This window comes from Hyaena hyaena, unplaced genomic scaffold (genome assembly GCF_003009895.1).
Source record: "Hyaena hyaena isolate Hyena2069 unplaced genomic scaffold, ASM300989v1 scaffold_13, whole genome shotgun sequence".
In the NCBI taxonomy this organism is placed as follows: domain Eukaryota; kingdom Metazoa; phylum Chordata; class Mammalia; order Carnivora; family Hyaenidae; genus Hyaena; species Hyaena hyaena.
Genome location: NW_024080645.1, coordinates 2,723,340 through 2,740,324, shown reverse-complemented (window position 1 = coordinate 2,740,324; position 16,985 = coordinate 2,723,340). Strand labels below are relative to the sequence as shown.

The 16,985-nt window shown below is 45.4% G+C and overlaps 2 long non-coding RNA genes across 2 annotated transcripts; one reads left to right on the top strand and one right to left on the bottom strand.

Moving 5' to 3' along the window:
• The first annotated feature begins 8,724 nt into the window (after positions 1-8,724).
• Positions 8,725-16,325, top strand: LOC120248933. The gene is made up of 3 exons (XR_005532709.1): positions 8,725-8,812; positions 11,695-11,832; positions 16,263-16,325. It is a non-coding gene; the product is annotated as an uncharacterized LOC120248933 (long non-coding RNA).
• LOC120248928 lies at positions 15,820-16,801 on the bottom strand. The gene is made up of 2 exons (XR_005532708.1): positions 16,065-16,801; positions 15,820-15,942 (listed from the first exon to the last, which is right to left on the bottom strand). It is a non-coding gene; the product is annotated as an uncharacterized LOC120248928 (long non-coding RNA).
• Between the last annotated feature and the right edge of the window lie 184 nt (positions 16,802-16,985).

Here is a 16,985-nt window from a genome sequence, read left to right as displayed (position 1 = left end):
ACATGCAAGGGGAACATTTCCCTACCTCATGAACTGACACCAATGAGCAGATCCATCCATGTAAAAGATGACACTAAAATGTCTTTGAGCCCGTTACAGTTTCGGTCAGGTGAACAGTAACTGCGTCAGTTGAAAACCCAATGCATCATTCAGGGTCCCAACAGAAAAGAGGTGGCACGCTGGAAAGGGGACATTTCAGAGAGGCCTATGGAGGGATTACAAAAGTCTGAGCAGAGTTCCAGAAGCCAACGAGGACTGGAACTAGCAACAGAGAGAAGCTACCCTTGTACTTGAAAGGGCAAAGGGAAGGAGTGGTTACGGGAACTGCTCCCTATCCCACCACTTTGACCTGCCACTGATGCATGCCTGTGGCCAAATCCAACTTCCTGATTCAGAGAGGAGTGGACAGTGGATCCGAAGGGCCAAACAGAAGAAAATCGAGTGCACTCAACTTCGCTTTGGCTTTAAAAATTAAGAGTATTTTATTGAACGAGATTTCCTGAGGAGGGGAAGCTCCATGGGGGTTGGTATAACTGGGGATGTCATGGAGGACCCAAAGTGCTTCCATCTGTCTCCTCTGCTCTCCCCAGGCTAGACTGTGTCCCAGTCACAAGAAAGCTGCTGTAGCTCCTGGTGCCACACTCAGACCCAACAATGATCAGCGAAAGAGAATGACTCTTCTGGGGGGTAGGGGTGTCTATTTTTGGGAATGAGGAAACCTTGCTCAGAAGTCTCCCCAGGTGATTCCCTCTCTCCCTCTCTCTCTGTCCCTTCCCTGCTCATTCTCTCTCTGTCTCAAAATACATAAATAAACCTAAAAAAAAAAAAAACAACAAGAAAAAAAAGTCAGAACTTTATCCATACTGAACAATCTCATCTTGGAAAATGGTACCCAACTCACCAAGATTTACCCCTGAGCCAGTTTCTAGGGGAGGAGGGAAGTACATAGATGTTTGCACAAAGTCAAGATTCTGTTAACAAAAAGGAGGGGAGAAAAGTGTGAAGGCAAACAGAGGGGTATACAAAAGCAGTAGGACACTTATAAGGTTTTTTTTTTTTTAGTATGTTGGAGTTGGAAATAAACATGCGGGCTTTGCTCAGGCGCAACGTATAAGGGTAATATGACCAGCTGAGATACATAAAATGAATCCTAACATACTGAGCAGGTAGGAATTGTAGTTTGGCTTTTAGAAGGAGTTCTGTACCTGAAGTGGAGTGGCCTCCTCCCCACTGAGAGAGCAGCCAAGACAAAAATAGAAGAAAGTTCCAACCACATGGATGTCCTTGTCACAGGACACAGGCTGGAGGCACGTCTGGCGCTACCGACCGCACGGAAAACTACAACAGGCAAAAGGGAGTTGTTCCCATCAGTCTCTGTCCAACAAAGGTACTTTCTCCCCCTCTAACGGCAGGAGAGTGAGATGCTTACTAGAATCAAGGATTATTAATAATGGGGCAGGCAGGACTTGTTTAAGGGAAGAAAAAGCCTTTTAGAGTTTTAAATCTAGGTAATCCCTTAATGTTGTTAGCTTGGGTTCAATGCAATAGAGGCTTTACATTTGAAGCATAAATTAATATTTGCTGTCATCAAAAGCCAGGCATGTCGAAGAAGGTATGCGTTTGTAAAATTGTGGTGAGCCTGGGTCCCTTGCGGATGGCTGCTTCCTTAGAAGAACTTGAGTGTCTCTCTCTCACTGATTTGTCATGTCCAAGTGATGGTCGTGATTTATTTCAGACGCCTTGTGGCCCTTGAGAGCACAGGAAGACAGACAGACTACGAAATCGCATTTGAGGCCTTTTAGTGAGGGGGAGGCTAACAGAAGGCTGTTCACATATTGGATGCGAACAGTTTCCAGGAAGTGTTATGCTATTTAAATCACTTTTAAGACTTAATGCAGGAGTTCTGGGCTGCAACTGCAGAGGAAACACACACATCTACATTCATTCCCTCTAAAACCCTTATTAAAACCAGAGTAAACTGATTAAAAAAAAAAACTCCAATAAATCTACAACGATGAGGAGAGCAGAGGAGACAACAGTAACACAATTTTGGAGGCTCGACAATAGAAGAGTGTTTGTCTTGGAAGATCCACGGCACCGTTCCATAGCCAGAAGTGGGCCAAGGTAAAAACCAACTCGGTTTACATTGTACCACATTATCCTAAAGAGGAACGGCCACCAAAAATCCAGGAATCCCTGGAATTAGGAGCGAAGGAGGTATAAAATAATGAGGATTGGGTAGAGCAGTTTGAGAGCACGGAGATCCCTCGACCCCCCTGCTCACTGGTTTTGGTTTCCCATTAGCACGCTCATTCTGACCATATTTTCCTTTAATTCTTTGGAACATCTTTTCTCTTCCATTTTTGAACATATGAGTAATGCTTAGAGTCTTTGCTAAATCATCTGGACCGTCTGGAGGTCAGTTTCTCCGGACCTTTGCTGTTTTTCGTCTGGGTCCCATTTTCCTGTTTCCTGTTGCGTCCGTAGGAATTTTTGATTGCTTAATGGCCCCTGCTGGTGACACCCTGGAGGCGCTCTTGGCTCAGTTACCTGCCAGACCTCTAGCATCTGGTATTCTCAGCCCTGCAGCAGAGCAGCCTCTCTCCAGAAGCCTCCTCGGCTAGCCTTCCCCTACACACATGAGTCCCAGCTGTCAGCCAGCAGCTCACAGGGGACCCCCCCCCCACGTGGATTTCTGCCTCCCACGCTCGGAGCAACGTCCCCTTCCAGCGCCATGACCTGTATCAGCAGTCCTGGACTGTGACCTCGGCCTCCTGGTACAGAGGGCATCACAGCGTACACGGTGTGCTTAGAAACCTGTTCCCTGGCAGAGAGCCAAGACGATTTGGGACTGTGTCTCCTGAGGTCCCCACCCCAGAGATCGCTGTCATGCACTGCCTGTCGTTCTGTGTCTGAGAATGGTCGCTCATCTCTTTTGTCCAGTTTCACAGTTGTGTTTTGGCAGGAAGACTAATCTGGTACCTGGATTACTCTATCACTGGAACCCTTACGGGGTGTGTTTTTATTTTCTTGTTACGTCCTCCCTCCTGCCCTTCTTCATCCATTTAAGCCAGTTCTTTGTTTATTGGCTCAGATGAGAGAGAAAGCAGTAATGAAAGTAGAAAACAATACAGTAGCCACCCGCCCCCCCATCCGCGGTTTCGTTTTCCATGGTTTCAGTTATCCGTGGTCAGCGCAGTTCAGAAGCAGAGGACATGACACCATGTCAGAAGGTCAGGAGTAGCCGAACATGACGTCACAGTGCCTACGTCACCGACCCTCCTTCACCTCATCATGTAGGCGTTACGTCACATCCTCACAGGAGGAAGGGGGAGATCAGTTCAATAAGAGATTTTGAGAGAGGGGCGCCTGGGTGGCTTAGTCGGTTAGGCGTCCGACTTTCGCTTAGGTCATGATCTCGCGGTTCGTGGGTTCGAGCCCTGCGTCGGGCTCTGTGCTGACTGCCAGCTCAGAGCCTGGAGCCTGTTTCAGTCTGTGACTCCCTCTCTCTCTGACCCTCCCCTGCTCACGCTGTCTCTCTCTCTCTCTCTCTCCTAGAAATAAATAAAACATTAAAAAAAAAAAAGATTTTGAGAGAGAGAAGCCACATTCACGTACCTTTTATTACAGCGCGTTGTTAGATCGTTCTATTTTATTATTAGTTATTGTTGCTAATCTCTTAATGTATAAATGAAACTTTATCCTGAGTGTGTGTGTGTATGTGCAGGAAAAAACAGTTTATGGGTTCAGAACTATCCATGGTTTCAGGCACCTTTTGGGCAGGGGGAGGGATCTTGGAACGTACTCCCCAGAGATTAAGGGGGATCCTATAGTCCAGAAACAATCGTTTCCAGAGGCCTACGCCTATTAAGAAGACAGAGTTCTTTATGGAGACCAGATTAAAATCCCCTCGCCCAGAGGAAAGATAAATGAGGAATTGATTTGTGACAACGGTGATGAGGTGGGTTCCAGAAGGAAAGGCCAGGGGCCCTGCTTCCTGGGCAGCACCCCAGAGAACATGATGGCAGAGAAGGCACTACTGTCTAGGGTGTGTAGGCTGGCCGTGCCCCAGGCAGCCTCTCCGAGACCCCAGGCCCCATAGCGGTAGAAAGACCCCATGGCCCCCAAACTGAAATTGGAAGTTGAGGAGAGAGTTCAGTGACCAGAAGGCACACGTACAGGAACAGGATACTTCTTGGTGACTCTGGGGAAACACGCTAAGGCCCACCCACCCAACGTGCTCCTCTAGAACGTGGACACCATTCCGCAGAGAGAAGAGCCCAAACTCTGAAATTAATTCGCTGTCACTCTAGCCGACTGGAAGCCCAAAACATAATATTATCTAAAAATAAAGACAATATTGGGGCACCTGGGTGGCTCAGTCGGTTAAATGTCCTACTTTGGCTCAGGTCATGATCTCGCGGTCAGACGTGAGTTCGAGCCCCATGTTAGGCTCTGTGCTGACAGCTCAGAGCCTGGAGCCTGCTTCGGATTCTGTGTCTCCCTCTCTCTCTCTGCTCCTCCCCCACTCATGCTCTGTCTCTCTCTTTCTCTCTCAAAGATGAACAAACATTTAAAAAAATCTTTTAATAAAGAAAATACCATTTATTGCACACCCGAGTTGGTAAACTGAGATTCATGCTATGGTAGGAAAAACCACCATTTGTAAGGACTTAACAGAGCACTTTATATCCATTATCTCATTTAACCTCATTTCATGTGACGGGAGGTCACTACCTCATACTATTCTGCTGCATCTTCTGACAGGGCAGATGTCCCCCCTGGGGAAAACTGCATAAAAACGGACATTGACTTTGTGCCAGGCCCTTATGCTAAGGGCTTCGTGTCACTTAATCCTCGTCCTAATCCTGTGAGATGTGTATCACCACCTCCATTTTACAAATGTGAAAACAAATTCAGCGTTTGTTGTTTTTTTTTTAAATATTTTTATTTACTTCTAGGAGAGAGAGAGAGAGAGAGAGACAGCGTGAGCAGGGGAGGGTCAGAGAGAGTGGGAGATACAGAAGCTGAAAGAGGCTCCAGGCTCTGAGCTGGCAGTCAGCACAGAGCCCGACGCGGGGCTCGAACCCACGAACCGCGAGATCATGACCTAAGTGAAAGTCGGACGCTTAACTGACTAAGCCACCCAGGCACCCCCAGCGTTTTTTGATTAGAACCTTCTAGAAGCTTTACTTTATGTTACTTGTAATCCATGAGAGAAAACTAGGTCCAGGAGGCTAATAGGAGATTCTATGATAAGATTTATAAAGTGAGTTTCTTTATAGTTTAAATACACAAATTCCCTTTTATTTTCTCCAACAAACATTCTAAGATTAAATGAATGAATAATCTTCTTAGCCAAATATCATATTCTTTGCAGTTAACATTGTTCTTGCCACTTTATCTTTCTGTACTTTCATTTGGATATTTCCCGTTGGCCCGTCTTCAAATTTACCAACCTCCTGCCTTTGCTGTGTCCACGTTGCCACTCAGCCCATCTGAATTCTTTATTTCAGATGTTAGATCTGCCCATTCTGAAATGTTCATTTGGTTTTTTACAGATCCCAGTTCTCTGTTGAAATTCCCCATCTGGTCACCATTTTGTCCATTGCCCCCACTATTTTCTTTAACATATTTAAATAGTTATTTTATTTTATTTTATTTTATTTTATTTTATTTTATTTTATGTTTATTGATTTTTGAGAAAGACAGAGCATGAGCCGGGGAGGGGCAGAGAGAGAAGGAGACACAGAATCTGAAACAGACTCCAGGCTCCGAGCCGTCAGCACAGAGCCTGATATGGGGCCCGAACCCACAAACTGCAAGATCATGACCTGAGCTGAAGTTGGACACTCAACTGACTGAGCCCCCCAGGCGCCGCTAAATAGTTATTTTAAATCCTTGACATCCAGATTAGATGTGGGTCTACTTTGATTGTCTCATTTTACCCCCTCTTGATGATCCATTGCATTGCCCGGCTGTATTAGTTTCCTATTGCTGCTGTAATAAATGACCACAGACGTAGTTGTCTAAGACCATGATGACCTACTATCTTACAGTTCCAGAGGTCAGAGGTCCAGAATCAGTCTTGCGGAGTTAAAGTCAAGGTATTGGCAGAGCTGGATGCTTCCGGAGGCTCCAAGGAGGGATCCGGTTCTTTGCTTTTTCCAGCTCCTAGGAACCACCTGCATCGTTGACTTGTGATCCCGTCTTCCCAGAACCCCAGCTTATCGCTTCCATCTTCACTTCTTCTCCTGACTATCACCCTTCTGCCTCCTTCTCATCAGGACCCCTGTGCTTTTGTTGGGTGACCCGGGATAAACCAGGATAATGTCTCCATCTCAAAATCCTCAATCACATCTGCAAAGTCTCTACATTCACAGGCTCCAGGAGTTAGGACAGACATATCTCAGGGAGGCCAGTGTTCAGTCTACGGTAACCTGCTTTTTCTATGACTTGTAATTTTCTGTTATATGCCAAATATTGTGCCTAAAAGAATCACAGAAGTTGAAGTTAATTGTATTTCCCCTGGAGGGTTTATCCATCCTCCAGAAGGCAACATAGCTTAAAGGGATGATGCCTCAATCCAATCAGGAATGGAGCTGAATTGGAGTGAGTTGCAGCTTTAGTTAGACTCTGTCCATCTCCTGTTTTTAATTATCATGAGAATGAGATCTGCCTTGGGTTTGTTGCAGCCCCTTCCCTTTAATGGGACTCTGCCTTCTGAGCACTAAGAGACTGCAGATCTTACCCTGACTTTCCAGCGGAGGCCCCAGCCAGGCCCTCCCCTATTCCCCGCCCCAAGTCTACCCCAGCACTTACCAAATAGCCCATGGGCAAAAGAGCCTCATATCTAGATTGTAGCCTGTAAAGTCAGCCTGAGCGGCCTCAACAGCTTGGTGTAAACCAAACAGTCTTTAGTCTATGACCAGACTTCACAAATGACCGAGGGAAAAATTGACCAACAATCTCAGCTCACCGAGAATGGGCTCTTTCTTCGCTGTTTCCACCGCCCTCTGATGTCTTTAAAAATATGATGGGGGGGGGGGGGGCGCCTGGGTGGCTTAGTTGGTTAAGCGTCTGACTTTCGCTTAGGTCATGATCTTGCAGTTCGTGGGTTTGAGCCCCGCGTCGGGCTCTGTGCTGACTGCCAGCTCAGAGCCTGGAGCCTATTTCAGTCTGTGACTCCCTCTCTCTCTGACCCTCCCCTGCTCACGCTGTCTCTCTCTCTCTCTCTCTCCTAGAAATAAATAAATATATATTTTTAAAAAATATGATTTTGGGGGGCGCCTAGGTGGCTCGGTCGTTAAGCTTCCGACTTCGGCTCAGATCTTGGTCTCGAGGTTCATGGGTTCAGGCCCCATATGGGGCTCTACGCTGACAGCTTGGAGCCTGAGCCTGCTTTGGATTCTGGGTCTCCCTCTCTCTCTGCCTCTCCCCTGCGTGTGTGTGCGCGCGCGTGCACTCTCTCGCTCTCTCCCTCTCAAAAATAAATAAATAAACTTTAAAAAAATATATATGATTTTTGTAGCTTATCCTTTTCCCCCAATTGCTGCAGCAGGAATGATGACCTACTGGTACTTCCTACATCCTACTCCGAGACAGAAGTTCCTTGTGGATAATACCGAATATTCCAGAAGAACTTTGCAGTATCACTGGATATCTCAGAAAGCTTCTTGCATCTTGTCAGCAAACACAAGGCAGGCTGTGTATATATAACCTTAAATTAATTTATTTATTTTTAAAGTTTTATTTATTTTTTTTTTTACTAATTTCTACACCCAAGTGGGCCTCAAACTCACGACCCTGAGATCAAGAGTTGCATCTTGATCGGCTGAGCCAGCAGGCACCCCTAAGCTAAATTCAATTAAGATCTTGCTCCATCTACCTGGTCTCTTAACTATTATGTTTTTTACCTTGCTCCTGAGTGATTAGGAGTGTAAATATACTTATCTTACTAGCACACAGTTTGAAAATTCAATGTTGTTGATGTAATAGCATGTGTTCTTCCTAAGGTTTATAAAATACCATTGCAACCTCTAGGTTTTGAAGTCTGTTTTAGTACTATGAGTAGGTAACACTCTCAGATGTGTAAATATCGAAAGATAGAAAAGGATATAAGGGGAAGTCTACGATTCTTTCCCCCATTTACTCGGTTATCATTCCACTATAGGTATCCTTGATTATTAATTTATCAGAAAAAAATTAATGCATTTGCAAGCAGGTACGTAGAAACACTATTTTCCCCTCCTATCACAACACAAACAGTAACATATTATGCCTACTAGTTTGCACCCTGCAAATTTTTTAGGCATGCAAGGGCACTTATCAGCTCATGTACTTGACCTCACCGCAGGATCCAGGGTGTCGCACAATCCATTCAGAGCCCAGTTTCTTTCCCTATCTTGCCTGTACTCTCCGCTGTGGTGGTTTCTCCCAGGCTGGCTCCCACTCCTCCACCTGGCGCTCCCTTCGCAATCCCAGCTCCAAGATGACACCCTAACAGGCTGACCACCCCACCAGAAAGGGGACACCTGCTGCGCACCCAGTTCATTCTCGCAACGGACCAGCGGGAGCCACAGGCCAGTCCCTGAGCCAATCACGGAGGCCAAGACAGCGGGAGATGCTGATTGGCCAGCCGGAAGTCACATGACCGCTTCCGGTGCTCCAGGCGAGAAGCCATTGCCGCCTTGCCCAGAGTCGCGTGGCCCGGGAGTTGGCCGGGGTGACTCTCCGAAGGGGTATCAAGGCGTGGCGAGCGGACGGTCCTCCACGGGTGAAAACGACAGAGGTTTATGCCGCGGAGGTTCTGGTTTGTTGTCTTTGGGGCTTGGGGGCGGCCCTTTCATGCCTGGAAGGCCCTGTGGTACGCCTAACACACACGTGGCTGCGGTGACACGCCCGGCGTGGAGAAGCGCGGCTCAAACCGTTTTCCTGGGTTCTGTATTTGTCTATGTGACGTCTGTTAACCACGGGGCCACACGAACAGCCAGAGTTGTTTACATCTCCCCCGCGATGCTGCTTTTGCAAGCTCTGAAAGCCCAATTCAAACCCTCCAACCTGGTCCTAAGCCCGCACCCACAGCCCCTTCCTTTCCATAACCCCCGATCCCTTGCCAGTATTTCCCCTGCCCTAAATCAACCCAGGGCTTGGGGCCAGACATCTCGGGACAGGCCCTATGCCCCAAATCCTGAAGGAAGTATTCAAACTAGGACTTTATCAGGTAAACACTCAAAGCAAAACAGAGGAGGGGGGTGCCAGGGAAGGTCTGGGACAGACAGGAGACAGGAAAAAAAAAAAAGGGAAAAACTACCCACCTAAAGGTACAGCTGTGTGGCTGTGCTAGTAGATTTTTTTTTTAAGTTTATTTATTTATTTTGAGAGAGAGGAGAAAGAGAATCCCCAGCAGGCTCGAACTCACAAACTGTGAGGTCATAACCTGAGCCCGAAATCAAGGTCCCAACGCTCAACTGAGCTACCCAGACGCCCCAAAAAGATTTTGTTTAAGAGGAAAAAACAGATGTGTGTCTGGAGGGTAACAAGAAAGGGACAGGTTAGGCTGTGGAAATATTGGGAGAGGTTTCTGCCCAGAAGCCCTGGGCTCTTCTCTCTCCTTCTTTCCTCTTATCAGCTGGAAACAGAAACTAAAAACCAGTGCTTCGGACAGCTAAAAGCCTCAAACAGGAGGAAAATGGTAGGCAGAGAAAAAAGAACAAAAGAAAACCAAACCCTAGATACAGGGGGAGAAAATAAAGGGCAACTAAATAGATTATGTATGTAATATTTTAATGCAGATGTATAATAGATACATTGCATATGTATATATGATATCTAACTAAAAGACCTTTCTTTTTTTTTATATAATGTTTTTATTTATTTCTAGGAGAGAGAGAGAAACAGCGTCAGCAGGGGAGGGTCAGAGAGAGATGGAGTCACAGACTCTGAAACAGGCTCCAGGCTCTGAGCTGGCAGTCAGCACAGAGCCCGACGCGGGGCTCAAACCCATGAACCGCGAGATCATGACCTAAGCGAAAGTCGGACGCTTAACCAACTAAGCCACCCAGGCGCCACTAAAAGACCTTTCCTTAATTTGACCCAATTGGAAATCCAAAGTTTATGTGCAAACAATTTATATACTCAATTTATATAACAAACGGTAAAAAATAGTGCTGATTGTCGTTTGTGTGTCTGTAGCCCAAGCTCTAAATTAACTTTAGCGCTTGCTAAAATGTACCAATTTGACAAAACTTTGTGGTCCTAATACTGGGGCTCAAATTATAGTTCTATCTAGAGATTCCACTAAATTTAAACATCATGCCTGCTATAACCTTAAGAAAGTAATTAAATATAAGCTAGAGAAAAAAAAAATTGGAATGTCTCACTTTAACTATAGCCTTGCCTAAGTTTCCCGTAGTCATAATACCCATTGCCCTAAAAGTATGCCATATTGGATACACACTCTCTGACACAATGAACTGAAATTAAAACTAGATCTTTGGCTGGGGTGCCTGGGTGGCATAGTCCTTTAAGCCTCTGACTCTTGATTTCAGCTCAGGTCATGACCTGATGGTTCGTGAGATCAAGCCCCGAGTCGGGCTCTTGCACTGACAGTGTTGCACTTGCTTGGAATTCTCTCTCTCTGCCCTGCCCCCGCTCACATGTGTGCTCTCTCGCTCTCTCTCTCTCTCTCTCTCAAAATAAGTAAATAAACATTTTTTAAAAACCCAACAAACTAAATCTTTGGCACTTACAAATTGGCACGATACAATGGGACTCCACCGACCCCTTAGTTAAAATAGCTATTACAGCCCAATATAAGTTAAAATAGGGCCTTCGAGGATTAAAACGTATTATATAAAACGTAATTAAGAAAGGGGCAATGATCCCCACTCCTTCTCTATTTGGCAGGCCAATTTTGCCTGTCTCTTAAACCTGGAGAAAACAAAGGATGCTGTATCAGTCACCTTGGGCTGTCATAACCAAATACCACAGACTGGGTGACTTGAACAGCAGAAACTTATTTTCTCACAGTTACGAAAGCTGGGAAGCCCAAGATCAAGGTGTTAGCTGATTCAGGTTCTGCTCAGGCCCCTCTTCCTGGCCTGTAGGCCTTCTCCCCGTGTCCTCACGTGGCCTTCCATCCGTGGGGCAGAGAAAGAGTAATCTCTCTCTTCCTGTTCTTGCAGAGCTGCTAGTCTTGTTGGCTTGGGGGCCCGCCCTCATGAATCTTAGTTATGTTCATAAAGCCCTTATCTCCAGAGACAGCCCCAGTGGGGGTGGGACTTCAACACATCAGCTTTGGAAGGATGCTAATAGTCTATAACAGGTGACTTGGTGGATTATTGCATCATTAATGCTCTGGCCCCCTTACCCAACATCTAATATCATTAAAATTACTGAATTGAGGGGCGCCTGCATGGCTCACTCAGTTGAGCATCTCAACTCTTCATTTTGGCTCAAGTCATAACGCCAGGGTCATGGGATCGAGCCCCGTGCTGTACATGGAGCCTGCTTAAGATTCTCTCCCTCTCTCCTTTTCCCCCTTCCCTCCTCCATCTGCCCCTGTCCCCAACTCATGCTCGCTCTCACTCTCTCTCAAAAAAAAATTTACTGAATCTATCCAATCATTAATGGGTTTATATTTTGCTCTTATAAATGTGGCTAATATGTTACATCGAGTCCCTATTTTAACAGCATCTCAGCCACACTTTGCCTTCGCTTCTGAGGGGACACACTTGGTACCTTTTCCAGACATGGGGAACCTCAACAGCTTGGCCACCACACATGCCGTCTGTGCAGAGAGGATCTCCACCGTGTCCACCAGAAGCACAGGTATGTCATGACTCATAACGTCCTCTCCAAAGAGATTCATTTGACACACTCATTGCGGATATATAGGTCTTGTATCTTTTTGTCCTCTTGAGGGCTAGTGGCGACATAGTCCTCATTTACAAATTTTGCTTCCAAATTAAAATCAACAGGCATTCCCATTAGTGTCCTCAGAAACTCCTTTACTGTAGAGTCTTGGGCAAACTCTTCTTATGCCTCCTGGAGTTTCTAGACTACTTATGATGGCCGTAAATTACTCAAAAGCTTGTGATGCAAGAAACAAGCATAAGTTTCTAGACTACTTATGGTGGCCATAAATTACTCAAAAGCTTGTGATGCAAGAAACAAGCCCTCTAAGCCTCCTGATGTACATGATTAAAACAATGATAACTGGCCACACACTGGGCTGTCCTGGGTGTAGGGGCTCTCAGAGATCCTGAGTCTGTAACTTTCTGTATCCAGCTGAGCTGCTCAGCTCAGCTTTGGGTCATGTGCTTTGGGTCATGGAAACTGAGTCCCGTGAGGCACCTGCCTCACATCAGTCAACCCCTTGGCCCCTTGGGGAAAGGACTCCTCACTCCCCAGTGCCTTAGACTCCTGCCTCTGTCTCCACCCATGATCACTCCTTCTTCATGATTATACACAATACCACTCATCTGTCCATAGACTTTTCTAAATATCAGCTCAGACCTTCCAGCAACATAACTGCCTTGACCTGAGAATACCAATTGACCTGAGAAAGACACCAAGACATTATTGTCAAAATCACTTTTTTTTTAATGTTTACTTTTGAAAGAGACAGAGACAGAGCATGAGCAGGGGAGAGGCAGAGAGAGAGGAAGACAGAATCTGTAACAGGCTCTAGGCTCCGAGCTGTCAGCACAGAGCCCGATTTGTGGCTTGAACCCACAAAGCGTGACATCATGACCTGAGCAAAAGTCAGACGTTAAACCGACTGAGCCACCCAGGTGCCCCTTCAACATCATGTTTTTAATACAGTTTACAAACTCAACGAAGATACTATTAGAGACTCCAAAAATTTCGGGTCTGGTTTTTTGTTTTGTTTTGTTTTTTTGCTTTGCTAATGCTGTATAAATGGAAAACCAAGTTATGGGCTGGCCTAGAAGGACCCCCTTATACTTCCCACCTGTTCCTCTTTTTCACGTTCCTAGTAAAATGTTCTTAAAATGTTTCCTGTGTTGTTTAGAGCAACTTAGGCCCTACTTCCTGAAAGTCACCACTACTGCCACCCGAAAGTTTTCCTGATACCAGATAGCCACAGGGCCAACTGCTCTGTGTTTTTTTTAGATCCTGTATTTGTCCTTTTGACATCTACTAAACACGATGCCAAAGGAAGAGCCCAAACCTGTGATCGTACTTTTTCGAGCACAGAAAGTCATATCAGAAACCCTCCAGCCAATCTCAAGTCCGTAACCATAGCCACCTCCTTATCTGACTCTCCTGTGCTATGCCAGTGTTTCCCCTGGCCGAAGTCATTTCAGGCCGGGTACTAGACATCTGGGAACCCACTCCCCCATACCCCCAAGCCCACCACGATCATCCACACCAGCCAGTCCCAGGCCAGTTTCCCTGCCCTGGCTTATTGCCTTCCCTGCACAAACCCCGATAAAGGCTCCGGCTTAGGTTTTCCCTTGCTCCTTCCTATGCGTCCTGACCAAACCTGTCGCTTCCCCATGTGGCCCCACGTGGCGTGCTTCCTCCTCTTGGAAGTGTAAAGGAATACGATCTTTCCGTGCCCTCACTCAGTGACTTCTATAAATTAAAAATTTGCAGGTTCAATTACCACAGGAGCCGCCGCTCAGTTCTCAGCCCCAGAATACCAGGCTCATGCGCACACCTGCGTGTCCCTGGGTGTGACGTACAGTTTACCATTAGCCATTTTAAGTGTCCAGTTCATGACATCAGTTACACTCCCAGTGTCTGCATCCATCACCACCATCCATCTCGACTTTTTTCATCATCCCAGACAATTTGTACCTGTTTAACAGTAATTCCTTATACCCCCCGCCCCAAGCCCTGGTAACCACTACTTCCCACTTTCTGCCTCTGAATTCTGGTACCTGATGTTAGTAGAATCCTACAATAATTGTCCTTCTGTGCCTGGCTTATTTTATTTAGCGTAATTTTTCCAAGGTTCATATTGTTACATGTGTCAGAATCTTATCCCTTTTTAAGACTGAATAAGATTCCATTGCCTGTGTACATCACATTTGTTTATCCACTCATCTGCCAATAGACACATGGTTTGTTTCCACCTTTCGGCTCTTGTCAGTAACACCACTATGAGCATCAGTGTACAAATGGCATTCTCCACATAACAACCAAAAGGAGCTTTCTAAAATCTGTTCAAGTTACTTTTTTTGTTGCAGTTTTATACCTTTATTTGACAATCAGCTATTAGCTCCCATCCACATTACTGGTCTGTAGATTTTTTGAAAGTGGTGACAGGTACGTCGGCAACTAACTTGTAGAGCTGTATTGGTGAATCTTCATCCTCGCTACGTTTTCTAGACTACTGCACACGGATACGGTGGGAACATTCCTTATTCCCTTGGCCCAGACAGCTTTGTTGAACCTGCTGTCTGTGCCCCCATCTGAGTTTCCATCTCCTTCCTGGCAAATCCCTGGATCTCTCTGAGCGCTTGAGGGGCGCGCTTCTTGAGCTCTACTCCATGGATGCACTTGGGAATGTTGATGGTGTGTTTTCTGGACAGTACCCTGTTGATGGCAGAATGGCCCATCTCCTCACCACCTTCTCTACAGGAGCCATTCTGCCAGGCCCGGGGTGGAAAGGAATTGTTCAAGTTACTTTTCTCCTGAAAACCTTCTACGGTAAGTTTAACAACAAGGAGATACCATTAAACGCCCTGCAGAATAGCTAAAATGAAAAGGATTGGCAACGTCAGTGTTGGCAAGGATGCGGATATTGTGACACTTACGCAGTGTCAGTGGTAGTATAAAATGACACACCTGGGGCGCCTGGGTGGCTTAGTCGGTTAAGCGTCCGACTTTTGCTTAGGTCATGATCTCGCGGTTCGTGGGTTCGAGCCCCGCGTCGGGCTCTGTGCTGACTGCCAGCTCAGAGCCTGGAGCGTGTTTCAGTCTGTGACTCCCTCTCTCTCTGACCCTCCCCTGTTCACGCTGTCTCTCTCTCTATCTCCTAGAAGTAAATAAAACATTAAAAAATAAAAAATAAAATAAAATAAAATGATACACCTGCTTTGGAAACATGATTGTTTCTAGCAAAGTTAAATATACACTAACCCCTATGGCCCAGAAACCCCATTCCTAGATGCTGTTTACCCAAGAAAAAGTAATGCACAGTCACAAAAGACTTCTACAAAAATGTCCACAGCAGCTTTATTTATGATAGCCAAAGGGAAAAATCTCAAATGTCCATCAATAGATGAATGGACAAATAAATTGTAGCATGCTCATACAATTGCATGCTATTGATCAAAGAATTTTTAAAATCAAATATAATCATGACTGTCATAAAGATATAAGATAAACATATTTCAAAGCTTTTATTTAACTCACTAATTAAAGAGATCTAGAAAGATAGTACAACTGATTCAAAGGAAAATTCAAAATACACACATACTGTAGTTAAATGAGAAATAATAAAATATTTTACAAATAGATGCAAAACTGGCAGAACTGATCAAACTGACAATAATTAAATGCATTCCACAGGCTACAATTTGCATTTCTATAGACAAGACCCGGTCTTTAAAACAATTTAGAGTTGTTCTTTATCTCGAAGACAATGAAAGGTGTGAGCCTGCATAGAATCAGATACTGGTGAGGGTGTGCTACACAACACCTTACTTTTCACTGGACATAAGGCAGGATTTTGGGGGCCATTTCACAGTTTTTGCAATTTTTCTCTACGTTACACAGAAATAAATAAGAGTGAGTCTCTGGTACATACAATATAAATAAAGCTCACAGATACTATGTTGAGCCAAAAAAAAAAAAAAAAGTTACAGAAGCGTATACACTGTGTGATACCAGGTGACTGCTGGGGAGAGTGCTGGGGAGCTCTTTAGGGGAATCTTGCCACGCGCTGGAAATGGTATACACCTCGATCTGGGTGGTGGGGATACAAACGTACACACATATATGTAAAATCATTGATTTCACTTAAAATTAGGGCACCAGACTCTCCCTATCCCACTTGTCACCACATCCTTACAACAATTGCCATTTACCTTTAGGGTGAAGTCCAAACAGATCTGGTCCGTTTCCTCTCGTGTATTGTCTCTCCATATTGCTCATTTCCCTGACATTTCCTCAAAGGTAACTTATTGTCATCTTGCCGGTTTCCTGGCCTTTGCTTCCAAACCATGTCTTATTCCTCTCTCAGAGTCCTACGTAGAGCTGCCAATCTGTGGATGTGTCCTTCCTAGGTGCTCCCTTAATATGATCACGATTCCCATCGCTTTTGGCATCAATGTTCAAGTGTCTGCTTCCTCCGCAGCGGTGTAACATCCTGTGCGCTACATGAGAAAGTTCTCAAGAGCTTAGCACCATGCCTGGCACTAGGGAAGGCAGAAATGTGAAGGACAATGAAGAAAAAGGCTAGAGAATTCAGGCAGTGTGTGGCCCAGGCAATTTCAGCTGAGTTCTGAGATGACCCTACCTATCACCCTGGGTGGTACCCCTCCTTTGAGTGTAAGTGTATGCAGCTTTCTCTTTTGATAGATTTTTCATACCTTGTACTTTGTCTCTATCTTGCTTCCTATTTGGCCATTTTGCTATTAAAAATCTGCTTTTGCTTCTTCCTATAGAGAGTAAGTTAATAATGTGTTTTGTTTGCAGAGTGTTATTTTTGTAGCATTTAAAAATTGGTTGATTTCACACATAAACCCATTTTCAATTTTTCTTAAAAGAGAGAGGAAGGGAGGGAGGAAGAAAGGGAGGCAGGGAGGAAGGGCAGGAGGGAGGAAAGGAGGGAAGCGGAAGGGTGGGAGGAAAAGAAGGAAGGAAAGGAAATTAAAATATATATATATATATCTGGCATTACAGAGCCCACAGTCGCGCATGGCAACAATCAGCTGGAACAGCAGCAATGGCTTCTCACTCGGGTACTGCACTTGTCCCCGAGGCATCTGAGTTTGAGACCCCTTTCC